At 45.1% G+C, this 15,069-nt stretch overlaps 1 protein-coding gene across 23 annotated transcripts in view; it reads left to right on the top strand.

The window, feature by feature from the left end:
* Nucleotides 1-15,069, top strand: part of EPB41L3 (erythrocyte membrane protein band 4.1 like 3) — a 146,742-nt gene that overhangs the window by 32,683 nt on the left and 98,990 nt on the right. For 18 of the 23 annotated variants that reach the window (XM_032920129.1, XM_030497478.1, XM_030497497.1 and 15 more), the window contains exon 1: nt 13,319-13,495. The exons of 2 other annotated variants lie outside the window; for them this stretch is intronic. The gene's annotated coding sequence lies outside the window, so the exon portion shown is untranslated. Of the gene's footprint in view, nt 1-13,318; nt 13,522-15,069 lie in introns of those variants that run through there. 3 more of the 23 variants (XM_030497551.2, XM_030497533.2, XM_030497386.2) reach the window with 1 other exon arrangement.

Genomic DNA, 15,069 nt, shown 5'->3' with positions numbered 1-15,069 from the left:
AACAGTCAGCCAATGTGCTGTTTCTCTTTGACACTAATTCTGTTGGATTTGTTGGGCCAACTGCTTGACCACCAGGAATATCAGACTGCTCAGGGCAGGGACACCTGTGCATCATTACGCTGATGAGTTTTCCCATCCTTTTCAGTGGTCCAGGATTTCATGCACTGAGCTGTTGAGATTAGACCCGTCTGTTGCGGGGGGGAGGGGAGGGGTGTTATCAGGTTTGCTTATGCAAAACTACTGTGGGAGATACTGTAGGTATAACTGATTTCATTATTTTTTTTCACCTCTGTTGTACGCTCCGGGAGTCCTGATAGTGTGTTTCAGGCTCTTGTTGAGTGAGTAATAAGGTTTTCAAACAGAGGTTTAGAAAGTTTCTGTTACTTCTCAGTGGTTTGGTTGGAAAAGAATGTGTCAAGGCCTTTCAGAAGCACCAACAAATAACCCACGTGCAAAAAGGCAGAGAGGCCACTTACTTGTGTGTTCTGTAATGCTGCTTTAATTCTTAGTATTATAAAAAACAAAAGTGATCAGGTAGAGAAGCGGTCTTGTGAAAACTGATATAATTATGGGATGTTGCCTGAGAGGAGAGTATGATTTAGGAAATGGGTATGGAGGAGGGAGGGTTGCTTCTGCCTGCCCCTCCTTTCCTCTAGCCAGTGCACTCAGGTTCGGTGCAGCTTTCAAATCAGATTTAAACCTGTCTGTTTAAGCAAACTGTTTGGTCTGACTCTGGTCATGAAAATCTTCCATTGCTTATAGTAACTTGAGGATAGCATCTCCTAAAATCATTTACTAGAAAACATAATAGATGTTTCAATAGGTTGGTGCATCCTCAGTGTAATGATGAACACTTGGACAAAGTATCTTGTTTGGGTTTTTCTTATTCTCATACACATGCTTAGTTTGAGTTCCTTTTATGGTAGAAAGTACTTTATCACAGTGCAATGAAGACTACAAAAAATAAAGAAAATTATATAGATATAAAAAGCCTGGATAAGAGCAGGTCCAAATAATTTATACTAGTTGTTCACTGGGGAGTCTGAGTTATACAATGCTGAGTTTCTGTTATTAACTAAAATTTTCAAAAAGTTAATTTTTTTCTGAGTTAATAAATGTCACATAACTCGGCATGATTCATACCACCTCTCCTTTCTATGTTTAATTTTCTTATTCTAGTAGCAGACAGTTACAACACTCTGCTTCCCTTCCACAAGTTGCTTTACTGCTCTTTGGAGCCATGAGGCTTAAGCAAAACCAGGAGATGTAAAGATGTGGGTGGGAGGAAGAAGGGGGAATTGAAACTCTCAGAAAGACCTGGTAGTTTTTATTTCCCAAAATATATGTATATAAGGAGAACTAGGGCCTATAAGAAAGATGAAGGGAGACTTTTTAGCAGGGCCTGTTGTGATAGGATGAGGGATAAGGGTTTTAAACTAAAAGGCTGGATGTGAGGAAAAAATTCTTTACAATGAGGGTGGTAAAATACTGGCACAGGTTGCCCAGAGAGGTGGTGGATGCACCATCCCTGGAGGCATTCAAGGCCAGGTTGGCTGTAGTTTTGGGCAACATGATCTACTTAGAGATGTCCCTGCTCATTGCAGGAGGGTTGGACTAGATGAGCTCTGAAGGTCTCTTCCAACCCAAGCTATTCTATGGTTCTATAGGAACATCGGAAATTTGAGGAAGAAAATATACAATACAGTTGAAAGTTTATTACTGCTACATTGCAATGCTTTTAAAACACTTTCTCTGGTAAGAATTTCAGGCTGGTTTTATTCTGCTCCACTAGTAGGTATTTGCAGGTCATCTATTCCACAGAACCTAGGTTTCTCAGGTCAGATTCGCTACTGGTCCTTCATAACGGGCCAGGCTGACCACAAAATACAGGCTTCCTGTGATGTGATCCTGGTATCATCAGAGTTGTTTTCAGGCATGTGTTTGCTCACTTGCATTGCAGTTGTGCAGATGAGTTCCCACAGCAGGTCTCCAGCTTGGTGGCCCAGAAGGTGGAGGTGCTCCATGGGCTTGTTCAAGCTTGATGTCAGCTGTGCAGTTGCAAGCAGCTGCTGTTTCTCTCTCGCATTCCGCTTCGGATGTGTTATCTTTGTACAGGCAGTGTACAGTTGTTCCCCATATGTAAAACACTCAAATATTTGGAATTGCCTAAGTATAGCTATAACTATTTTCTGTGAGCTAAGGAACTTGTACCCAAAATGTTCCTTATCCTTAACTTTTTACACTTAGTAAATAACTACTGTAGGTGTTTCAAAAGTTTCCATATTTTCCATTACTTTCTTTTTCTTTTGTAAATATGGAAAAAGAAACAACTCTGTCTTCCCCCCCCCCCCCCCCTTTATGGAAATCTTAGTTTTATTTTCAGATAGTTTATGCAACTAAACTTTTCTCAATCTGGCATGTGGACTCCCAAGACAAAACTTGAACGGAGTATCTTTGGTAGTGGTTTTCTTCTTTCAGCTAATGCAGTGCAGGCCAATGTGTTTGAAGTTTTCATTTAACCAAACAAAGTGATATAAACACGTTTCTTTTTGAGAGAGAGTTACTTCATCTGTATTTTATATAACAAATGTTTAGACTTGTGAATTAGTGAAGTTTGAACAGGGTACCATGAGGTTTTGCCCTATCACTTTGCATCCTAGATTCTTCAAGCAGCCATCACTCTGCTTTTGATTTTGAGCTGGCCACCGGCTTGACTTGACTTTTTCTACACCCCCCCTTACACCATGAAAGTGTCTTACAGATTTCAGACACTGAAAGAGGTAACAGGAAGTGGTTAAGAGCAGTTGCTATGCTCCCTGTACAGAAGCTGAGGGTATTAAGGAAATAAAAGATAAGGAAAAAAAAGATGTAAAATGCTTCATAATCTTACCATAACTCAGTTTGCATGTATATAATGCATGATAACTGCTGTTTTTATAGCAAGTTTTTCAGACATTGTAATTGCCTTGTGAATGTTGCTCTGCTAAGTTCATTGACTGATGAATTCTATACATGTGGTATCTGGGAAGTTGCAAAGTGAAAATTTTATTTGATTAGTCTAAATAAAGTGGATAAATAACGGGGAACATAATTTTAGCTTTAGAAACTTTCAAGAAGTTAAGGGAATAAAATGTCCATGTTTATAATACAGCCTTTGCAAGAAACCTTGCAGTTCATGCTCATTTCAAGATCACAGTCAATTACAGGAAAATAAAAATTTGCTTTGCTTTACTTCATAAGTTATCACTGGGGAGTTTAACCTCAGAAGTCCTCACTTTAATCATAATAGTGGACGCATGTCAGAGTATTTGATTTCATGGGAGTTGTGGAGTATAGAAGAGTTATTTTTTTCAACGGGTAGACTTTTTTTATGTTATTCTAAGAAATGTTCATTATAAGGTGTTGATGGTTTTGGTTTGGTTTTTTTTGGAGGGGGGGCGGAGCTTTTTTTTGTGGGGTGTTTGTTGTTGGTTTTTTTTTATGTTAATTGCTGTTCATTAAAAAGGGGGAGGAAAAAAACCCAAAACCAAAACCTGGCAGTGAGGAATTTACTGATGATATGAAAACACTTTGAAACTCATTTCACGGTACTACACAAAAATGATATTGCCGTCTGAATGATTTTGCCACTCTTGCACCCCAAGTATGTCGCCACAGTTGTGGTGGAAGCTTGAGGCTAAGTTCTCTAAGAATAAGCCACTGTATCTCCTGCTTTTTCACTTGAATGAAACATGAGAATAAGAGCTCAGGTTTCATCATTCATCTGTATAATCACTTTCAGGTTTCTTCAAAGAGTGGCAGAATCCCCCAAAAAGGAAAATAAAGCAGGACTTTGTATGCTTAATGCAAAGCAGAGGGTGGGTGGCTTGGGGAAAGAGGTAGAGGCTCTATATGATGAGACACTGCTACTGCATCTTTGATACTACATGTTCAGATCTACCCTGCGTAGATGAGAGAAATCTCACACGTGGTGACAGAAATAAAGAGTAGTGATGTGGTGTAGAAGGGTCTGGAGGCAAACCTTGCCTCTCTAAGGGAAATGATTTAGCATGAGCTCAGCAATTAAATGTCCTGTGAGGCTGTAGTGGCAGGTAGCCTGTTTGAGTAACCAAAGCGTATGTTGTGATAGACGACCAGCATGTGCAGTGCTGCCTGTCAGCATGCATATAGCTACTGCATATGCTCTCTCTTGCCTGACAGAAAGATCTGAAGGGATATTTGAAGTGCTGGGCTTTGTGGTTGTAAGAATGGAGAGTAGAGGACAAGGAGCAGCAATAAAAACCTTAGGAACATGACAATTCCTGTACTAAATTTTCCTTTTTTCAGCTTTGCTCCCCAAAATGTGAAAGGAACATAGGAGAGCAAATCACTGAAGTCATCTGAACGCTCTGAAGGCTGTTGTATGAGTTCATTTTTCTGGCTTGCTTACATTTCTTTTTCATTTCTTTCTTCCACTAAAATAACACTTAGACTATAGATTAGCTGCTGTACAAAAAGCAGCAAAATGGGCCAAGCCTCCAGAAATGGATTCAATACCAAAGTCAGAATTGGAGGGCTTTGGGACATTTCATTCCAAACTAATTGAATAATAGATTTTTCTTGCAATTGCAAATGAAACAACTGTGTGATGCATACTGTATAAATGCAGTACCTCATATCAATGCCACCATGTTTTTCCTTTGAGAAAATATTTGTGGCTTTCATTATTTCTGCAGTTACGTGTCTCGTCAGGAGAAAACAAAGTTTCAAAAGGAAATTACTCCTTTTACAGCCTTACTGCACTTGTCTGGCACCTCAAGTATCAGTGAAATTCCAAATACTATGAGCTCTGTTTACTTTGAAGAACACTGCTAGTTCATGGTAGTTGTTAATAGGTGCAATGGCAATTGCACATTTTTCCAAAGCAGCTCCATTGGCCAAGATACCAAAGCACAAACTGATGCAATCAGTCACCATGGTCTCATCAGATTCCTGCAGGCAAGTTGGGAAGCTGAGGACTGTTTGTAAGTCTTGACGCTATTAGCATGATTTTATTTTGTAACAAAGATGCTGGTCCCACTTTTTCTGTTTATTACTTTGTTTTGGGAGAGGAGCTAGCATTAAAACCTTGGAAAATGTGTGTGTTTGGCTGCTTTGATTGGTATATTAAAGAGGACCTTGAAAATAATTTGACTGATGCTTGAGGAAAAATGAGTTCAAATGTGGGGGAGGACACAGCCTTGATCTCTTTGATTCACAGGCTTTTTGTAAATACATTATTTTTATGGGTTTTTTTGTAACCACTGAGATGCGCTTACCTTTAACTGCCACCAGTGGCACTGCATTGGCGTCCCAGATGCACTGAATCAGTGTTTGCTTGTTCCTTAATTTGGGTAAGGGACTGTCTGCTGTCACCCAGAAAACAGATGTTTTCAACCTGAATCTTTGTTTAGATTTCAGTTTCAACCTTAGGAACTCCAGCATACAAATTGTTTACTTTTTTTTTTAGAGGCGATGACAGGCATTGCTGCACTTTTTTTACTACCAGGAACAAATTGTGTGCCCAGAAGTTTTCTGGGAAAGAGGCAGAGCACCTCTTCTAAATGCAGGGTCCTTACGTAAGCTTGTGCTTTCCTACCAGCCTTTTTTCTGAGTAACTTTCTTAAAGCAGGCAAGCTGGCCCGATGCTTAAGGCATTGAGGATGTTGCTTGGCAACTTCAGGCTGTGCGTGCGTCTCTCAGGGAGCAGCTGGACAGATGTTTGCACACTGGGAGCTGACTGGGAGCAAGCCGGTGGCAACCGAGCAAACCCGGTCCTAAAATTATTGGTTCAGGGGATGTGTGGTAAATTGAACATTTGCACTGTGAGAGGCTGTTCGTGATACTCATTATTTGCGAAGTGTAAAAAGCTTTTATAAGGGTGAGAGGCCAACATGGATGTCTTGGTTATTTTTCAGTACCTAGGGGACAAATACATATAACTTGTCATTTGGGTGAGTGAAATTTGTTTAGCTTAAAGCTGTGAGTTGAAGGTGATTCCCTCCCCCCCACCCCTGCTTAATGTAATAGTACCCCCCTTAATGCAATAGTAACATTTTCATGCTGTTAAGAGGATTGCTCTTCAAAGATAGAAACCCAGATACCCCTGGGGGTTGTTTTGCAGGTCTGTGTCCAGTTAGCTATTAGTTTTATGGCAGTTAGAAAGAAACCAGTGGAGTGTGACTTTCTGCTCCTTTTCTATCCCAGGATACAATGCTGGGTGCACACAGACCACCCGCCTTTAAGGTATGCCAGTATATTTGCTAAGGGAAAGACACAAAGAGCCTGGATTGGTAGCCCTGATTTTTCTCCATGAGTAGTGGGAGTGAGTTGCAGGGTGAGTAAGCTGTCAAAGCAGAAGGAAAGGATGGGTTTCTCCTCACTACCTTCAATTCAGTTTTGCTGGCAGCGTCCCATCAACTCAGTGTGAGACTTAAATTGTGTACTGAATTAGAGCATGGTTTTTAAAGGCAATGCATTTTGAAAGTGTCTAACCAGCTATGAACATAAAGTGGAGGAGCTCCTGGCTGTGCTCAGGGGCTGTCTGTTAGGTAGAAGTGGACTGGTCCCTGGGAACCCAGTCCTGCAGGGGCTGAATGCTAGGGATATCATTTTGAGCAGTTGCTCACATTAATAAAGGCTGGTGGCCAGCACCACAGTCTGACACCAGCGCAGGCTGGTGTGGCCGCCAAAAGAGGCGGTGGTGTGACTCTGCCATCATCCCCAGTTCTCATGTCACACCACACCGCCTGCTTTTCAGTCTCATATTGATGAGATCTCATGGGGAATCATGGTGAGGAATTGATCAGATTTGTCCTAACTATTCTATGAGTCTATAATATGATTGTCTCTCCTCCTTTTTTAGTTTTAACTGGGATTGGTTTGCCTACTTCTTCCCACGGCCTTGATAAATGCTTGTAGTGGCTTGGTGAAAGGAGCTGGATAGAGGTGGGAAGGAGCAGCCAGGAAATGGTGAGGAAGATGGAGACTTTTCTCCTGTTCGTACTGCAGACATGTAACTGGCTGGGAAAGCGTGGCAGACTGTGAGATGGGGACAGGCTGCAAGGAGCAAGGGCTACATAGAATCATAGAGTAGTTAGGGTTGGAAGGGACCTTAAGATCATCTAATTCCAACTCCCCTGCAATGGGCAGGGACTCTTCACACTAAACCGGGTCACCCAAGACTCCATCCAGCCTGGCCTTGAACACTGCCAGGGATGGAGCATTCACAACTCCCACATCTTCCCAAGAGGAACATCTGGGTGGGTGAGCGGGATTGGAGCAGCCACGTGCAGCATGGACACAGAACTGTGTCCTTGGTTTGTGAAGAGCAGCCACTTCTGCTGTTAAAATACTGTGCAAGGAAAGAAGTAATAGCAGGAGGAGGCAGTGTACTGGGAACGAATGTGCGCTTTTCTAACTAGAGACAGAGAAATTGCACTGTCTATTGTGGGGTTTTGCTTTGTTGTTGTTTTCTTCAATAAGCATATTTGGTAGATTAAAACCACCAGCCCTTTCCCTTTCTGCGAGTAAAGTTCACTTACTGTCAAACATCAGGTAGGGTTTTTCTTCTCTTCTGGCACTCTGGGAGAATAAAAATGGAGAGGGATTGTTTAACAGGAAGGATAGCCAAGGAACCTAAAAGTCTTCTTCAGACATGCCAGGTTAGAAATGTTTTCATTCTAAGGACCCCTTGGAACTAAAGTAATCTTTCAACCGTTAATGAAAACAACCTCTGACATGTTAGCATGTGCAGACAATATGAGACAATGTGAGACAATACACATATAGGATAAATGCATTCATTCCTGAGCAGGACTTCTTACCTTTTCTTAATAACACTTTAGTATTATGACAAACACAAGCATTCATTGTACTTTAAATAAGAATCTACTAGCGCTTCCCTTGATTGCTATTAACCTTCATTAAGATGAGAGGTGAACTGTGTTGGGTGCTATACAAACACTCATTAAAGTGCCTCCCTCCCTGGTAAATCATGCAGCTTGCAAAGACAAATGATATAAAAGCAGTTGGGGGCGGTACCTATTAACCTGGCTACTGAGAGACATTTAATTATAGGTGATAGGAGGAGAAGGTATCTTAAAAAGAGATTTGTAGAAGGCAGTTATGATTCAGGATGGCGTTTCTATTTCTGATAGTACTTAACAAATATGAGCGTTGATTCTCCTTCGAGTCAGTAAGACTTACGCTTATGCTCAACGTAAATTCCTCCTTAAATCCTTCTCTGAATTAGATGCTTCATGAAAAGAAGACATAGAAGAGCTTGAGATAGTTTGGTAACTAAAATGCCACACTGGGTTTAATGGCATGGAAAAGAGGGAAGGAAGGTATCTGCTTCCCTGCTTAACACCCCACAAGTAGGGCAAAACAGCACGCACTGGGGAAATGAGAAGAACAAAAAGACAGAATTTCATGGACTGAAATTGATGGACTCAACAAAAAGCACCCCAGTAAAGAAGGGTGGTCTGTGCTGACCTTGATAGAGGTGGTTGCCATCTAGGAAGCTCTGAGTCCTAGAGTTGCCAATAGAAAATGAGAGCTGTCCTTGCCTCCCTCACTGTTAGGCTGTTTAGGAACCCTACTTAAATCAAAATAAATTTGTGTTAACTGCACATTGTGTATCTTCTGTATTTTCTGTTTCCTATAGTCAGCGTATATTAAATCAGAGTACAGTTAAACCATATTAATGACTACGCATAGACAAAATAAATTCAAAATTAAAACCTTAAGTGAGATTAAAAGCTTCAGTTTATTACTCTGTCTGAAAACTAATTCTTGTCTGTTTGCAGCACAGCCTCAGGTACATCCAAAAGCATTATATATCCATAAAATTTGGTTACCTTTGGTTTATAATGGGGGCTGGAGAACTGCAGCAGGCAGTAATCGCTTAATAATCCAGTTAATGCTCTCAGCCAGAAAGTAGCTACAGATATGAAAGTGGCAAAGGGCAGCACTGAATTAATTGCAGTAAATCTTCTATAGGCAGGATTTCAGTTGCAGAAGCACTGGGGCCAAATTTACTGATTGTTCTTTCAATAATCTTAAAAAGGGGTGGATTTGGCACTGACTGGCAGAGCGAGACTTACTTCAAATGACAGACCAAATAAATCCCTGCACTGAGGTCAAGAATAAATCTGACCTGCTGCGTCACAGAGGGATATCTCTAAGGGATATCTCACCTGAACATTTACTACTTACATATTTGAAAGCAGTAGTAATACTGGCTAATTAGATGTTTGTGGGCATTATGTTTGCAGTAGGGGAAGACAAAAATAGAAGATTTGGTCTGATTTCCAAATCTTACCTTCATCTGCTGTCTCACAGTGATCGCTCTTAATTATGAGAATTTTGTTTCGTTGCCATGCAGAAAGCTAAGATGCATGAGTCATGGGCAGAACAGTTTGCTTTTAATAAATGGAAGTGGATACGGTAATAATAATTAAAAAAATAAAAAAAATCGGTTTGACTCCAGACCCGTCTACCCGTCTAGACAGATAGTGCCAAGCTCCTGTCTGCTAAGAAGTATCTTCTTAATAATGCTGTAATAATGCTACTACTTTTATGGTACTTGCCATTTTTCAAAGTGCTGTACCCAGCTAATTCATCGTTGGCTGGGCTTGAGACAGCCTTTTGCTAGGTTTGATACCATTTTTGTGTCTTGCTTTTCTGTAATGTGCTATTTTGAATGCCATGTCCAATCAATTAGGGAATCACAAGAATGTTTTAGGCAGCAGTTCCCAGGGCTGGGCAATAATCCTTGTCCCTGCTCTTCCAGGGTTGCCTATTCATCCTTTCCTGGCAGAGACCATTTGTCTCCCCATTCCTCTCTCCTATAAAAGAAAAGCCCTTGTCGTGGCCAAATACTCTGCACAGGCCCATTTTCCTTATGGCTGCTCTCCTCCAACTGGTACCGCATGGGAAATGGGGGCGCATTGGTACCTTTTCCTTCCCCACCTCTAATTTACCTACTTCATGTCAGAGGCTGTCTTTGCCTTTATTCTTCCCTAGCTTTTTGCGCCAGGAATAGTTCCTTTCATTCCTCCTCCCAGAGCCTTCCCAAGCAAGTTGCATGTGTTCACCGAAGGGGAGAAACTGGAAAACCAAGTGATAGAAAAGGGAATGGAGGGCAGAACTTGCTGCCTGGTTTACCCATTTCCTCAGCTTAGTGCTGATCTCCTGGGTGACTCTTGCTCATACAGTGGGGTACTGGCATCTCAATAGCTGTGTACCTTCTTCCCCAAAGGGTGGGGTGTTTGGAACCACCTGGATTCCAGACCAGCACAGAGCAATTTGGGTGTGCATCTAGCTCCTTGCATGGGTAGGAAATGGAGAATCCTGGCCTGGAGAAGATGCAGGGAAGGTATATGGCACAACGAAACTGCTTTAGAGGGAAGGAAGATGAAGAGATACCTCTTGTAAGGGCAAAGCAGGAATAGAGGGTTGGGAGGCCCCCGGCGAGGAGTACAGTGGTAATGGAGGAAGGGGAAGAAGGCGCTGAGTGGGGATGGAGAATGGGGCATGCTGGGTATGGGAAGAGGTAAGGGGATGACCCAGCAGGAGCAGACTGGCAGAAGTTCTCTGCAGTCACTGGAATGGAGAGGAGATGGTGCATGGGGAGTGGCAGACAGGGAGCTTGGGTCTAGAGCAACAGGATGCAAAGGGTTCAAAGGCTGGGCATTCACGGCTACCATAAGTGTGTGGCACCCCTCTTCCTGCCCAAGTAGGTGCTGGTTTTAATGAGCACAATATAGGAGTTAAATTTCTCTGTAGAAGGCAGCAGGGGCTGCTCATCAGGCGTTTCGTGGTGGCAAAAAAGGACTGTTTTGGGCCACACCAAGCCTGATGTGTTGGGAGTTGGGACAAACAAACTCAGATGGGATCACTGAACTTATTTGTTCCTGACATCCTGATCTGGAGCACCACTTCCAGAAAGGTGAGAAAATAGCAAAAATAAAACTATTGTCCCATGGCAAGGCAGGAGAACAGTCTCTTCTAGTGGTGCCTGGACTTGTCATCTCAGCTTCCTTTCATGTAAGTGGACACTTGGATAACTCCGGGGGGTGTGGGGGGGGATTATTCATGTTTCCCACCTGTGTGAGAAGAGTATGGATTCTGGCTGGCCGTAAATTACTGGAAGAATAGGATTTTAAAATAATTATTAAAACCTGCTGATTCATGGAACCCTAAAGTTCCATGGAGCTTCCATCTGGCAGAAGTCAGGGCAAGCTGTCCAACTAACCCACTTGGGAATTAGTAACATCTGAAAATGAAAATAAAAAAAGTTAAAGTGAGTACTCTGAAACTTAGGGCCATATTGGTATCCCAGAAGTGCAGGCTATCTCATATCTGTTGCAAAGATTTCCTGCTTGCAGGAACAGCCTGTTAATGCCACTTGATGTTTTGAGGTTAAATCAATGTGCTGAAAGCCTTCTAGATCTTCAGATGAAAGATGCTATTATGTATGTAGTATATCCACAAAAGGGATCAGAGAATATATTGTAGCTGTGGGGCAAATTTGCCTGCAGTACTGCTCAAGGACAACATGTGTTGCTGTGAAGGAAGTGCTAATACTCCAGCAGTGCTATCTCTGCTTAAAAGCAGTGTCAACACCTTCCTCTGTAATGGGCAGGACAAGAGCTGCAAAATGTTGAGCTGGTAAATCTCATGTAAAAACAATGGCATTGTTTTTCAAATAGTATTTCTTTAAGTCTCCTAGCTTGCTTTTGAGACTTGCTTTGATTCAAACCAACTCAGTCCTGTTCCTACTTTGCTTCCTGCCGCCCCCCCCCCCATCAAACCTTGTTAACTGTAATGTGTGTCTTAGCTGTCAAGTCCATTCCCTTGTGATTCATGATGGCTTCCAGAGCTCCTCCAGGAGAAGAGTACACAAGTCTTTGTATTTCAACCGACTAGAGGTATGCCCTCTCTCAGTTGATGGCATGCATTTTCCTTTTGAAGTCTCTCTCCTTTTTATGCATGTTACAGTGTGCCAGATCTGCTAAAAGGCACTCCTGCATAGCAGGTGAAGGTCTGTGTGTCTGTGCGTGTCTCGTTATGATTCTACATTAAATACAGAGCAGTGCAGTTTTGCAGATCTGAGGAATGGTACATCAGCTGCCTACTATTAAAACCTCTTTCCCTTCTTAAATCCCCCAGAGATGCTGCTAATTGAATCAGATACTACCCTCCCCTCCCCCCAATTGATATCAGAGGCCTGAATATAATTTGGATCTTATCGTTTTGGGGAGCTCTCAATACACTGTTTAAGGGGAGAATAAGCCTAATTGGTCCACTGTGTTGCAACAGGATTGAAGGTGCATCATGACAGCGTGTCTGTCTGTGGCTCCCACATAGCCCCAGCCATCGCTACCCTTCCCATGGTCAATTTTTTCCCTGGAAAAGAGCAAGTTCAGCCGCTTCTGGTACCCCAGAGAAGCGAAGGAGCGGCGCCTCTGAATGCCGGGGTGCGGCAGAGTTTCAAATCCAATTGCTGCTGCTATGCGTGTAGTTAGTTATGTGCTCTAAGAGGAGCTACGTATTTACCAAAATGAAATGGTGCAAGTAGAATTATCGCCTCCCAGGCAGCTTCTGTATGTGCTAGGAATTTTTGATGCTTCCTGACATGTGGCATGTTGTGGTCTGTATTGTAGTGCAAACTCAGAAGTAATTTCCAGTTTTACATTACCCTTTCTGGATCGGGCGCTCATGTGTGGCAAGACCTACATTTTTTTTCTGTTTTGGTGATGCTGCTGAGTGAAATAGGGTCCAGATTTTAAGAGCATGTGGTTTGTCACTGGAAATTAAAATCGAAAAGGCCGGTACATTCCCCACTGCCCAAGCAAAACCCCATGTGCAAATCAAAGCCAGACCTTGCCAGCACCCAGCTTGCTCCTTTGAAGTTCACAGGGAGTCCCTCCATCGCTAGGGTTTGGTTGCAACTGCCGCAGCTAAACTCATCCGTCTAAATAGAAGAATTCATTTAGCTGAGCCAAAAACTGGCCGGATCGCTCCGGACGCAGGTGGGGATCCCGGGGCCGGGCTCCGGGAGAAGAGGGGGCCCTCCCTGCTGTGTGCCCGGGGAGCTGCCCTTGGCACCCTGCCCTTTCCCACAGCGGCAGCAGGCGGGGGGTGGGGGGTGTTGGATCCAGAAACCTGCCGGCATCAGTTTTGCCGTTCTCCGCGGAGTGGGTTTCGCACCCCCTCCTTCCATTTTTTTTTCCTCCTCTGTATTTTTTTCCCTTCCCTTCTCTTCCCCCTTTCCTTTTTCCCTCCCTCTCTCCGGAGGAGCCTCCGCAGCCCTGATTTGCTGGGAAGCGGCGGAGGCTCGCTCAGAGCAGAGCCGGGTTGCGCTGCTGACGCGTGGCCGCCGCCGCCGCCTCCTCCCGCCGCTGCGCCGGGAGCAGCCCCGCGCCCCGGTACCGCCGCCGCTCCCCGCCTTCGCCGCGCCGCCGCCAAGGTACCTTCCCGCTGCTCCCGCACCCGGTGCGTGCAGTGTGCTCCCCGCAAGGGGAAGCAGAGGATATACCCGGGGGGGGGGGAGGGCAGATTGCATCCCCTCCTTTTTAATATATACATATATTTCATATATATATACGCATCTACATGTATATATATATATAAGGTTTATAGAGATAAAACTCTCATTCCTAGGAGCCATTTTTAAGTTAACAGCGGCGGGGGGGGGTGGGCCGGGGGTTGGCGTGTGAGTGAAGCCAGGGTGCCGGGGAGAGTGTGGGGGTTGCGCCTGGGGAGGTGGCGAGCGGTGGCCCCCGCAGAGCGGGGAGGGCGGTGGGGGCTCCGCGGGGTGTCTGGCTCGCTCCGGCCCGGCGGCGGGGGGGACGGGGGACGGTGACACAGACACGACAGAGCTACTCCCGCCGCAGCTGTGCTGGGGAGAGGGATGAAGGGGGGGGTGGTGGTTGAGATTTTAATTTTTCCAGGGCGATACGCATTTCTGTGCGAAACTTCTGTAGGCGGCAGAGGCATGGCGGGGGGAGGGGGGCTGGATTAGCGAGGCGCGGACCTGCTCCCCCTCCGGGTGTCCGCTGCCCCGCTCACCTGGGGGGCACAGCGCCCAGGCGGTGCAGGGGGAGCAGGCTCTCCCCCACTCTGCCCCAGGCCCTCCTCTCCCTCACCGCCCTGCCGGGGGGTGCTGCGCGCCTTGCGGTGTCGAGGGGGGGCTGTTTCCCTCTTCCCCCCCCCGGCCGTGGCTTCTGCAATGCGGTGGGTGTGGTTATGTGCGGAGCACATCGCGGCCCCGGACCGCTGCAGTGGCAGCACCGGCCCCGGTCCGCAGAGTGGGGCCCCGCCGCCCGCGGGCGCCAGAGCTGCCGCGCCGGGGCCGCCCGGGGAACGAATCGCGCCTGCCCGCCCTTGCTGCCTGCCTGCCTCGCCGCCAGCTCCCAGGTGCGCGAGAGCGGCGGCCCCGGCGCTGCTTCCTCCCTCAAACACACTCCACGCGTGGCCCCGCAAAGCGCGGCGTGGAAGTTGCGGTGCTCGGCCGGGTGTGTGGGCAAAGGGAGATCCCGCGGATGTGGCCGGCAGGAAGGCAGTGCAGTGCCCGTCCTCCCCATCCTGCTGCGCAGAGCAGAGAGGGGCTGGTGGAACAGCAGTTTGGCTTTTTAGGCTTTCTCGTTTTTCACTCAGAGTTGAAACTTTATATACTGAGAATAAAACTTTATCATATATACCGAGTATGAAAGCCCCACTCCATGACCATCGCAAGTAGCCAAGTAGTGTAGACAGTCTGTCCCTACGGTTTCTTGATTTTATTTCTCTCTGGTCTGTGCTTGAGGATGACGGTGCTCAGTAAAAGTGGTCATTGCTCCAGTGTTTGAGGCAGAAATGGAAAGTGTATCCTCAACTCAATATGCATGTTGCTTGGAAGTCGAAGGGAAAGTACCCACTATGTTTCAAGTCTTTCTGTCAAAATGATGTCAAGTCAGAGGCCTGCTTGCCAAAAATAAAGCTCTGGGTTAGGTGTGTCCCACGTGCATCCGTCTTTTTACAGTGTGGTGAACTGAATGATCT

This window comes from Strigops habroptila, chromosome 1 (genome assembly GCF_004027225.2).
Source record: "Strigops habroptila isolate Jane chromosome 1, bStrHab1.2.pri, whole genome shotgun sequence".
NCBI lineage: Eukaryota > Metazoa > Chordata > Aves > Psittaciformes > Psittacidae > Strigops > Strigops habroptila.
This window is presented reverse-complemented; position numbering and strand designations above follow the sequence as displayed.